Consider the following 11,773-nt stretch of genomic DNA (forward strand, 5'->3'; position numbering starts at 1 on the left):
GGGAAAGATGATGGCTTGGTCACCAAGGAAGTAGCAGTGGAGGTGGTGACTAGTTGGATTCTGGGTATGTTCTGAACAATTCCAGTGGGATTTGCTGACCGATCGGATATGCAGTGTGAGAAAAAAGAGAGATCCAGGACTACTGCCAGGTTTCAGTGTCTGAGCAACTAGAAGAATGGTGTTGTCATTTACTGAGATGGGAAGACTGTAGGAGAGGTGGGCTTGGAGCAGGAAAGGGTGGGCAGATCTGGACTTCGCTGCGGACCACGTTGAGATGCCCATTAGACATCCCAGGGGAGAGGTCAGGTGGGCAGATAGATATGAAACTGAAGATCACAGAAGAGGTCTGACTTGGGAAATACATGTGGGAGCTGGTGATGTACAGATGTTATTGAAAGCTATGAGAGAGGGTGCCATCACCCAGGGAGTGAATGTAGACAGAGGAGAGAAGTCCAAGGACTCTATTTTTCTGATGACCAAAGGCCCACTCAGACCATGTACCCAACTCCCCTTGAAATTTCCAGTATTCCCCTTGTCCCAGTGTACAGTTACTTCTTGGAAGTGGCTGTGGGTCCCTTTGGGGAAGGCCTGGTGGAATTGCTACTGCAAATGTTCGCTCTGGCTTTACAGCATTCTTCTCAAGGGGACCCAGCCTCCCTTTCAATCAGTGACCTCTGGGTCTGAGGACTGACTTGAGCCCAGAAACTGGATGAGGGGTTGAGATTTTTCCATTAGCAGCTGGCGTTAGCCTCCTGTTTACTTGTTTTCCATCTTTCTTTGATGATAAAAGTCAAGAAATATCATGGTTGCCATAGTCCCTGGGAATACCATGGTCTGCTAGCCATCAGCACAGAACCCTGCAGGCCCAAGCTCCCTGGCTGTCACTTGGCCTTGCTCCCGTTCTGGTAGTTACATCAACCCAACCTCTGCTCTCTGGAATCCTATCATCCCCACTGACCTCTGGGAGCCCAGCTCCAAGGTACTGTCTACCCCTCTGGCCTCAGAGGCAGCCCCCCGAGCCCCCTGTGGTATCAGTGCTCCTCACTCGTGCATTCATTGTGCTTGAGTGAAGGCAGCTCCTGTGGGCCCTCTGAGCATGCAGCCAGCTGGGTTCTCTGGTCTTACGTCCACCTCTGAGCCTTTTGGTCCCTTCTCAATACCCTGCCAAGATCGTTCTGCTACCTCCCTCTTATTTAGTGGGGCCACCATTTCTTCCACACTTCAAGGAGCCATCTCAGTGGCATATCAGGACTGGCTCCAGGGGTCTTGCCAGATCACATCCTGAGCCTCGGGGGAGTGGCTCCCTGTCTGTAAACTCTCCCTCACCCAACCTAATATTCTGCTCTCTTCCCACCAGAACCCTCAAGACCCACCTTGGACGTGTTCTTGTTCCTGCTGGCACATCTCAGCCAGTTTCTGCAGCCAGTGTGGGGAATCATCTCAATTCTCTCATGGCAGGGACAGGACTTCCCCAGTTGGGCTGTGGGGAGACTCGATCATAATTATTGGTCCAGAAGCAAAGAGGGAACTTAGGGGAGAAGATCTTGAGGAGGGAAAGCATTGCTTCAAGGCTTCTACCTTAGGGGGTGTATTAGTCAGGGTTCTCCAGAGAAACAGAACCAATAGGATATAGAGATAGATAGATGAAAGAAAGAAAGAAAGAAAGAAAGAAAGAAAGAAAGAAAGAAAGAAAGAAAGAAAGAAAGAAAGAAAGAAAGATTTATTATAAAAATTGGCTCATGTGATTATGGAGGCCAAGAAGCTCCACGATCGGCTGTCTGGAAGCTGGAGAACCAGGAAAGCCGGTGGTTTGGTTAAGTCTGTGTGTGGAGGTCTGAGAACCAGGAGCACGGATGTCCGAGGGCAGAAGAAGATGGACGTCCCAGGTCAAGCAGAGGGAGCCAATTTACCCTTCCTTTGCCTTTTTGTTCTGTTTGGGCCCCCAACAGATTAGGTGATGCCCACGCACACTGGTGAGGGCCATCGTCTTATCCAGGCTACCAATTCAAATGCTGATCTCTACTGGACACACCCTCACAGACACACCCAGAAAGAATTTGTTTACCAGTTATCTGGGCTCCCTTATCCCTGTCAAACTGACATATAGAATTAACCATTACAGGGAGCTTCCTGCTGGCCTAGTGGTTGGGATTCCGGGCTTTCATTGCTGGCTGGAGTCCAGGTTTGGTCACAGGTCAGGGAACTGAGGTCCCGCAAGCCTCACGGGGAAAAAAAAAAGAATTAACCATCACAGGGGGTACTTTGCGTGGTCTCCAGGTAAGAGGCTGCTATTCTCAAGCAAGAGGGAATGGGCCACTTCTACTGGCTCAGGGGGTTAATGGGAATCTGGGGTTCAAGATCCTTAAGCCCATCTACCAGATGTCCCCGTGCTAGGTTTCAGTGTCTCACTCCTTCCCTTCTGTGACCACGACTGTAGCACAGGCTTTAGCAGAGTCATCTTTTTGGCCTGCTGCAGAACTCTACTCTTCTCAGGCAGGTTCTGGGCCTTCACCAGTACAGGCTGCCGTAGACAAGAGTCTTTAAACACTGATATTGAAGCCTCTTGGCTTTCACACTGGGCCATGGATTGATAAATGTCTGTCCTGAGACTGTTATTTTCTTCCTCAGCACATCATTGCCACTTAATAATAATCAAGTTCACTTTCCATATAAATCACCATTGCCCCATGTATCTCAAATGTTAGAGACATTGCCTAAGCCAGTGTACCCCCTTCCCCAGTGTGCCCCATCCCAGGGCAGAAGAGATGAGTCTTAGTAATTATGAGATTCAGCATGCCAAGTGTTATCACCACAAATTTCAGCTAGCTGTTGCTGCATAACAAATTTCCCCACAACTTAACTGCTCAAAACAATAGCTGTTTTATTATCTCTCATGATTTTGTGGGTTAGGAATTTGTGCCAGGTGATTCCTTTGCTCCATATAGCATTGACTGAGGTCACTCTGTGGTATTCAGTTTGCATATGGTCTGGTCTGAAGGGTCCAAGTCAGGTTCACACATATCTGGCGTCTTAGCAGGGATGGCTGTAAGGCTGGGCTCATGTGGGACTGTCAGCTAGAGCACCTACCCATGGCTTTCCCAGTATATGGTCTCAGTAGTGAGTCTTCATACGTGGTGGCTCAAGGCCTCCAGAGGGTGTTCCAGGGGTAGGAAGTGGGGAAGTGGCCAACCTTTCAAAGTCTGGGGCCAGAAGCTGGCTGACTCATGTCTGGTTAAAACAGTTACAGAGCCTACTCAGATTCAGGAGGGGCACAGACCCCACCTCTTGAAGGGAAGAGTGTCAAATAATTTGCAGCTATCTTTAATCCACCATAATACCTACTCCAGTTACTGTCACCAACTGGATCTTTGTTGCCATCTAGCTGTTGAGTCTTCCAATTCCAGAATCTAATTCTGAGTATCTATTTCTTAGACTCCCTTCTGGTACCAATTGTTCTAGAGTGGGTTCTCCCAGAAGCAGACCTTGGGACAAGGATTGAGGCGCAAGTAGTTTATTTGGTAGGTAATCCCAGGAGATACCACTAGGGAATTTAGTGCATGGCTCTAAGTTCCAACACGCCACCTTGAGTAGACTGATAGCTTTGTCTCCTCTTCCCTCTTTAGCCTTTGAAATCCAGTATTTAAGTCCTTGTATCAACAAATACCTGTAGGGTAGCTATATCTTCACTGCTAACTTAACATTCCAATATCTAGATTCTTCATTTTTGTGCCTGGAGATATTCCTTATTTTCACAGGTGTACAGCAATGAAAGGTTGTTATATGAAGAGTTTCTAGGTGTTTTGTAAGGAGAGGGTTTTCCATATAACTTAGTTCTGCTTATTGCTGGAAGCAAAGGTCCTATTTTTTCAGCTTCAAATAATCTCTGGGAGATTTTTTTCTAATGATAGCTGCCAACAATTCCTCCCAGCCCTGTAAATACCTGCCACTCCTTTCATCAAGAGCTGGAGGCTATGTCCCTACTTGAATCTGGCCAGTCTGTGACTTGCTTTGACCAACAGATTGTGACAGAAGTCATATACTGGGGTTTTCAAGCCCAGGATTTAAGCTTATAGCCTCCATCCTCCTGGGATCTAGCCATATAAAGAAACTTGACCTAGACTTCTGAGAGAGAGAGACCAAATGGAGAGAGGGAGGCTGCCAGCTGAGTCGTGTGAATTAAGTTGTATCAGTTGTTCTAGCCCTAGCTGTACTGATGGAACGAAGCTGTAGGAGTGAACCCCACTAACACCATGTGGCGGAGAGACGAGTCATCCCTGCTAATCCCTGCCCAAGTAGCAGAATACTGAGAACATAAATTATTCTTGCTGTTTTAAGTCACTAAGTTTTTCATAACAGCTTTATTGAGATATAATTCACATACCATAAAACCCGCTGTTTCAAAGTATGTAATTCGGTGGGTTTTAGTATATTCACAAGGTTGTGCCACCATCACTGCTATCTAATTCTAGAACATTTTGAGAATCCTAAAAAGAAACCCCATACCCATTACCAGCCACCCAATCTTCTCCTTCTGCCTTCAGCCCCTGGTACCCACTAGTCGCCCGCTATGGACTTGTTTATTCTGGACATTTCATATATATGGAATCGTACAATATGTGGTCTTTTGTGACTGGCTTCCTTTGCTTAGCATAATTTTTTCAAGGTTCATCCATGTTGCAGCATGTATCAGTATTTCATTCCTTTTTTTAAAATTGTGGTAAAATAAACATAAAACTCACCATTTTAATCATTTTTAAGTGTACAATGTAGTGGCATTTGGTACATTCACATTGTTGTGCAACTGTCCCCATTATCCACCTCCAGAACTTTCTCACTGTCCCAAATTTAAAGTCTGTACCCACTTTCCCCTCTTCCCAGCCCCTGTTAACCACTATTCTACTTTCTGTTTCTATGAGTTTGACTACATTAGGTACTTCATATAAGGTCCTCTTGCATCTTATTTCACTTACCATGTTTTCAAGGTTAATTAATGTTGTAGCATGTATCAGAACTTCCTGTCTTTTTAAGGCTGAATAATATTTCATTGTATGTATATACCACATTTTCTTTATCCATTCATCTGTCAATGGACATATGGGTGTTCCTACTTTTGGCTGTTATGAATAATGTTGCTATGAATATTCATGTACAAGTTTTGTGCAGACATGTTTTAATTTCTGTTGGGTATATAGCTAGGAGTGGAATTTCTTGGTTACTCTATGTTTAACTCTATGTTTAACTTTTTGAGGAACAGCCAAACTGTTTTCCAAAGTGGCTGTCCCATTTAAAAATCCCACCAGGGCTTCCCTGGTGGCACAGTGGTTAAGAATCCGCCTGCCAATGCAGGAGACACGGGTTCGAGCCCTGGTCTAGGAAGATCCCACATGCCACGGAGCAACTAAGCCCGTGCGCCACAACTACTGAGCCTGTGCTCTAGAGCCTTCGAGCCACAGCTACTGAAACCCACGCGCCTAGAGCCCGTGCTCCGAACAGAAGCCGCCACAATGAGAAGCCCGCGCACAGCAACGAAGACCCAACGCAGCCATAAATAAATTAATTAATTAAATTAAAAAAAAATCCCACCAGCAATGTATGAGGTTTCCAAGTTCTCCACATCCTTACCTTGACTTGTTATTATCTATCTTTGATTAGAAGTATCTTACTGGAAGATACTGTACTGAAGTGGTATCTTACTGGATTTTGATTTAATTTCCCTAATGACTAATGAGGTTGAGCATCTTTTCATGTGCTTGTTGGCCATTTGTGTATCTTTTTTTTTCTTTTGAGAAATGTCTATTCAAATCCTTTGCTCATTTTGGGAGGTTATTTGTCCTTTTATTTTTATTTTTTAAACTATATATTTATTTATTTGGCTGTGCTGGGTCTTGGTTGCAGCACACGGGATATAGTTCCCTGACCAGGGATCAAACCTTGGCCCCCTGCATTGGGAGCACAGAGTCTTAACCACTGGACCACCAGGGAAGTGCCAGTCCTTTTATTGTTGAGTTTCATTTTTCATCTTTTCTGAACACAATTCCCTCATCAGATATATGATTTGCAAACATCTTCTCCTATCTCCTGTGAGTTGTCTTTTCACTTTGTCAAAGGTGTCCTTTAAAGCACAAATTTTTAAATTTTGATGAAATTTATTTTTTGTGGATATCCAGTTGTCTGCACCATTGTTGAAAAGACTATTCTTTTTCCCCACTGAATTGTCTTGGCACCCTTGTCAAAAATTGATTGACCAGGGGAATTCCCTGGTGGTCCAGTGGTTAGGGCTCCACGCTTCCACTACATGGGGCACGGGTTCGACCCCTGGTCAGGGAACTAAAATCCTGCAAGCCACCGGACGCAGCCAAAAAAAAAAATTAATTGACCGGATATGTGAGGCTTACTTTTGGACTCTCTACTGTATTCCATTGATCTATATGTCTATCCTTATGCTAGTACCATACTTTTTTTTTTTTTAAGAATTTTCTCATTTTCAAGACTTATTATTTAAAAAAAAATTTTTTCTATTTCTTTATTTATTTCTTTATTATTTTTTTGGGCTGTGTTGGGTCTTCGTTGCTGCACGCGGGCTTTCTCTAGTTGCGGCGGGCGAGCGGGGGCTACTCTTGGTTGCGGTGCGCAGGCTTCTCATTGCGATGGCTTCTCTTGTTGTAGGAGCACGGGCTCTAGGGGCACAGGCTTCAGTAGTTGCAGCACGCAGGCTCAGTAGTTGTGGCACACGGGCTTAGTTGCTCCGTGGCATGTGGGATCTTCCCGGACCAGGGCATGAACCCGTGTCCCCAGCACTGGCAGGCAGATTCTTAACCAGTGCGCCACAAGGGAAGCCCTCTATACTTTAATTTTAATAGTTAGGTTTTTTTTTTTTTTGGCCACGCCACACGGCACGTGGGATCTTAGTTCCCCGACTAGGGATCGAACCTGCGCCCCCTGCATTGGTAGTGTGGAGTCTTAACCACTGGACAACCAGGGAAGTCCCATTACCACACCGTCTTGATAGCTTTGTACTTAAATTTTGAAATCAGGAAGTGTGAGTCCTTCAATTCTTTTTCAAGACTGTTTTGGCTACTCAGGTTCCCTTTAAATTCTTTAAAAATATGTTTTATAGTTTTCAGACTATGAGTTTAACCCTTGTTATATTTATGTAAAACTATTCTAACACTTGTTACATTTATGTATAAGTAGTTTATTCTTTTTGATTCTATGCTAAGTGGAATTGTTTATTTTCTTAATGTGATTTTTAGATTTTTCATTGCAAGTGTATCGATATCCTGCAACCTTGCTGTGTTTATTAGTTCTAGTTGTCTTTTAGTGGATTACTTAGCATTTTCTACATACAAGACAATGCCATCTACAAATAGAGATGAACTTACTTCTTTCTTTTCAATCTGATGCTTTTTTTCCCCCACTGAACCCCCTGGCTAGAACCTCCAGTACAAAGTTAAATAGAAGTGGTGAAAGTGGACATCCTTGTCTTGCCTTTGATCTTAGAGGGAACGCTTTCAATGTTTAACCCAGGGATTATTGATTCCACTGTGACCAAGGAGCTTGTATGGTCTCAATTCTTTCACATTTGTTGACTTTTGTTTTATGGGCCAGGATATGGACTATCTTTGTATACATTCCATGGATATTTGAAAAGAATGTGTCTTCTTTTGTTGGGTGAGGTATTCTATATTGATTGGATCATGTTGGCTGATAGTGTTGTTAACTTCTTCTACATCCTTACTGGTTTTCTGTCCAGTTGTTCTACCTATTGTTAAGAGAGAGGTGTTGAAGTCTCCAGTGGAAGTGTGGATTTGCTATTCTTCTTTCAATTCTATCAGTTTTTGTATCAGTTTTGCAGCTCTATTGTTTCATAAATACATATTTAGGATTGTACCTTCTTGGTGGGTTGACCCTATTTTCATTATATAATGTCCCTCTCTGTCCCTGGTAACTTTTCTTTGCTCTGAAGTCTAATATATCTGATATTAATATACCTACTTCTTTTTTGATTGTTTGCATGATATATTTTTCTATCCTTTTACTTTCAACCTTATAGTTATATTTGAAGTGAGTTTCTTGTAGGTAGCATGTAGTTAAGTCACACTTTTTCATCCACTTTGCCAATCTCTTTCAATAGATATATTTAGACCATTTGCATTTAACAGAATTTGTGATGTTACGGCTTGAGTCTCCCATCTTTTTTGTTTTCTGTTCTTTTCTTTTTTCTGCCTTCCTGTGGGTTACTTAAATTTTTTTTTTTTTTTGGAATTCCATTTTGATTTATCTATAGTGTTTTGGGGTGTATTATCTTTTTTTAGAAGTTGTTCTAAGAATTACATTAAATACACATAAGTTACCACAGTATACTGTTGACATTTTATCAATGTTGTTGACATTTCTAAGTGTAGAAACCTTCCTTCTCTTGATATCCCTTAGTCCTTTCCCATTTATAAAGTAATTGTTTTAAATATTTCCTTTACATACATTGAGAACATCAATGTTATAATTTTTGCTTCAACCATCAACCATAATTTAGAAAACACAAAAGAAGGAAAATATTTACCCAAGTTTCACTATTTCTGTTGTTCCTTCTTCCTTCCTTTTTGATGCTCCAAGTTTTCTTCTTTTATTTTCTCCTTCATGTTCAGAGCTCTTCTCTAGCCATTCTTTTAGGGTAGGACTGCTGGCAACAAATTCTCCTAGTTTTCCTACATCTAAGAATGTCTAAGTCCCCTCTACGTTCTGAAGGGTATTTTTCACTTGATATAGAATTCTCAGTTGACGATAATTTTCTTTCACTACTTGAAGTGTGCCACTTCCTTCTGGTCTCATGGTTTCTGATGAGGAATCTCCTGTCCCTTTATAGGTAAGATATCATTTCTCTTTTGCTGCTTTTGGGATTCTCTTTTCTTTAGTTTTCAGTTTAGCTGTGATGTGTCTTGGTGTGAATTTCGTTAGGTTTACCTTGTTTAGGTGTCTCTGAATTTGCAGGGGTGTTTTTTCTTTTTTTAATCTTTTGGCCATGCTGCGCAACACGTGGGATCTTACTCCCTGACCAGAGGTCGAACCCACGCCCCCTGCATTGGAAGCGTGGAGTCTTAACCACTGCCAAGGAAGTCCCATGCAGGTTTTCATCTTTTGCCATTTCTGGGAAGCTTACAGCCATTCTTTCTTTCTTTCTGTTTTTTTTTGCCATGCCACATGGCTTGTGAGATCTTAGCTCTCCAACCAGGAATTGAACCCAGACCACGACAGTGAAAGCCCAGAATCTTAACCACTAGGCCACCAGGGAACTCCTGACAGCCATTATTTCTTCAACTACTTTTCAGCCCCACGCTTACTTTTCTCCTTCTGGGACTCTGATTACACAGATTTTAGACTTTTTTAGTACCATAGGTCCCCAAAGTCCTTCATTATTATTTTTTAAGTCTATTTTCTCTGCTGTTCAGGTTGGGTAGTTTCTATTGTTTTAACTTCAAGTTCACTGATTCTTCTCCATTTTGGGGGGGGGAGTAATTGTATTTTTCAACTTTATTTGGCTGCACCGCACAGCTTGTGGGATCTTAGTTCCCTGACCAGTGATAAAACCCACGGCCCCAGCAGTGAGAGAGCAAAGTCCTAACCACTGGACCTCCAAGGCATTCCCTGTATTTTTTTTTTTAAATACATTTAAAAAATTCATTTATTTTTGGCTGTGTTGGGTCTTCGTTGCTGCACACGGGCTTTCTCTAGTTGCCGCGAGCAGGGGCTACTCTTCGTTGCGGTGTGCAGGCTTCTCATTATGGTGGCTTCTCTTGTTGCGGAGCACAGATTCTAGGCGCGCAGGCTTCAGTAGTTGTGGCACATGGGCTCAGTAGGGGTGGCTCACAGGCTCTAGAGTGCAGGCTCAGTAGTTGTGGCACACGGGCTTAGTTGCTCAGCAGCATGCGGGATCTTCCCGGACCAGGGCTCGTACCCGTGTCCCCTGCATTGGCAGGCGGATTCTTAACCACTGCACCACCAGGGAAGCCCTGTATTTTTCGACTTTAAATGGTTCTTTACATTTTCTATTTCTTTGCTGAGACTTATTGCAGTGTTAATTGCTCGACACATTTATGATGGCTGCTTTTAAATCCTTGTCAATAATTCTAACATCTCTGTCATCGTGGTGTTGATGTCCATTGTCTTTTCTCCTTCAGGGTGTGATTCTCCTGATCTTTGGTATGAGTGACTTTTGACTGAAACATGGACATTTTAGGTATTATGTTAAGAATACTCTGGATCTTATTTAAATCTTGTTACAGCACACCTCCTCTGATGGGCATGAAAAGGCACTGCTTCATTACTGCCAGGTGTGGGTGGCAGTGAGCTCCATCATCCCACCACACCTCTGCTAATACCCTGGTTGGGAGGGGCTGGGGTGCCCCATTTCTCTTCAAGTGGCCTCCACGGACACCAACTTAAAGTCCCAGCTCCCTATCTGGCCTTCTCTTGACCCCACCCCTGCAGAGATTTGGGGGTGCCCCCAGTACAGCCTAGCAAGGATTGGAAGTCTAAGACCCAACTTGGCATTTACTGGTGAAGGTGGGGCTGCAGTTCTTCCTGTGGTGTTTCACTAGAGTTTTCTTTCCGTCTTGTTAAGCTAACCCCTTTCCGGTCCTCACTTGGGTTTTTTGGCTGTTGGTCTGCTTCTCCAGCACCCAGCTTGGCTTATTATGAAGCAAAAAGAAAACCCAGGGAACTCAATGCCAGTCATTCATTGGGTCCCAAGGTCCCCAGCCAGTCTTTCTTCTCTCCACCTTCCAGTCTTATGTTTGTTTTATATAAAATATCCAGGGTTGTATTTAGTGGAAAGGATAGGGATAAGTACTTCCATCCCATCTTCCCATATAGGAATGTAAAATGGTGCAGCCACTGTGGAAATCAGAATGGTGATTCTTCAAAATATTAAAAACAGAACTGCCGCATGATCCAGCAATTCCACTTCTGGATATATATCCAAAGAATTGAAAGCAGGGTCTTGAAGGTTTTGAAGAGATATTTGTACACCCATGTTCATAGTATTATTCACAACAGCTAAAACATAGAAGCAACCCAAGTGTCCAACAGATGAACGGATAAGCAAAATGTGGTGTATACATACAGTGGAATATGACTCAACCTTAAAAAGGAAATCCTGACACAGGCTACAACATGGATGAACCTTAGGACATTATGCTGAAATTGGCCAGTCACAAGACGACAAATACTGTATGACTCCACTTACATGAGGAGTCAAAATCATAAAGGCAGAAAACAGAAGAGTAATTGCCAGGGGCAGGGGAGGATCTCGGAAGAATGAGGAGCTGGTGTTTAATGGAGAGAGTTTCAGCTCTACAAGATGAAAAAGCTCTGCAGGTGGATGGTGGTGATGGTTGTACAGCAATGTGAATGTATTTAATACCACTGAACTGTACTCTTAAAAATAGTTAAGATGATAAATTTTATGTGTATAATTTTTTTTTCTAATGCATAGTTGATCTAAGAAGTAAATTTCACCCATAAGTGTAACTTCAAGGCAAAGGCTCCCCTGTTCCCTATGAACAGACCTAACTCTATGTTGGAGCTGACCATGCTTAATACACAGTGAGGCACTTTAGGCCCAGAAGGTACTGAGTTCCTCTGCCAGGTGTTTCCAAGACATTGATGCTCACATTCTCTCAGCTGTGGAGACTGCAGCTCAGCGAGTCCTGGGAACAACTGTCCCAAGGTCATAGCTGGTGAGCTGTAAAGCAGAGGCAAATCCTCGTTTTCTTGT

This window comes from Balaenoptera borealis, assembly GCF_965194805.1.
Source record: "Balaenoptera borealis genome assembly, chromosome: 13".
In the NCBI taxonomy this organism is placed as follows: Eukaryota; Metazoa; Chordata; class Mammalia; order Artiodactyla; family Balaenopteridae; genus Balaenoptera; species Balaenoptera borealis.